This window comes from Limulus polyphemus, unplaced genomic scaffold (assembly GCF_000517525.1).
Source record: "Limulus polyphemus unplaced genomic scaffold, Limulus_polyphemus-2.1.2 Scaffold2345, whole genome shotgun sequence".
Lineage (NCBI taxonomy): Eukaryota > Metazoa > Arthropoda > Merostomata > Xiphosura > Limulidae > Limulus > Limulus polyphemus.
The window spans coordinates 132,464-133,430 of record NW_013667955.1 but is presented as its reverse complement, the minus strand read 5'-3'; positions in this window follow the sequence as shown (position 1 = coordinate 133,430).

The following is a 967-nucleotide window of genomic DNA, read 5'->3' as shown; positions in this document are numbered from 1 at the left end:
ATGAAAGGACTTGTGTCGCTAAAGTTTCGTCGGAACGAAGTTACGGAAAATTAACTAACGAACGGAGACGTAACAATACCATTTTCTTTCCCTGATTGGAAATAACGATACTATAATTTTTGCTTTGAAGCTTTAAATTCCTCTAAACTTAAATTAAAAGAAAGGATCTGTGGAGACTACAGAAGTTGTAAGCCGAAAGGTCTACCAATTATAAAATTTTCTTCTGAAGTCTCTTGGTCATTATCATACGGATTATTATGTCTTCTTTACCTTAGTTAGCACTGCAAAAATTAAATAATGATGAATATAAGTCGTAATAATATCAAGTGCCTGGCATGGCCAGGTGGTTAGGGTGCTCGATTCGTAATCTGCGGTCGCAGGTTCGAATCCCCGTCACACCAAACATGCTCGTCCTTTCAGCCGTGGGCGTTATAATGTGACGGTCAATCCCACTATTCGTTGGTAAAAGAGTAGCCCAAGAGTTGGCGGTGGATGGCAATTTCGGAACAATTAAAATTGGGTAAGATCTAAAATACTAAAGATCTTCCAAATGTGTTCTTTAAAATGAGTAATAAACCTAACTTCAGAAAGTCTATATCTCTTCTTGTCTCTTTATATCTGTTATATCCCTCCTGTGGCTTAGCGATGAGTGGGTTTATGACACTGAACATCTGGTGGGCAGAGCGCAAATAGCCTATTGTGCGACTCTGCGTATGACAACAAACAAGCAAATTATGGATAACTTAATTAACTGTGAAAGAGAAAGGTGTCAGTAAGAAATTTAATGTAAGCCCATTAAATTCACACGATCCACGAAAAATGAAAAAAATAAATCAACAAAGAACATCAACATCCTTTTATCTTATAACTAAAAGCTATCCGATTAAAGGGTTAGGGCTATCAGCACACATATTTTCATCTGGGTACGATTTTTTCAATTTTCTTATATATAGTTTGATAGTAAAAA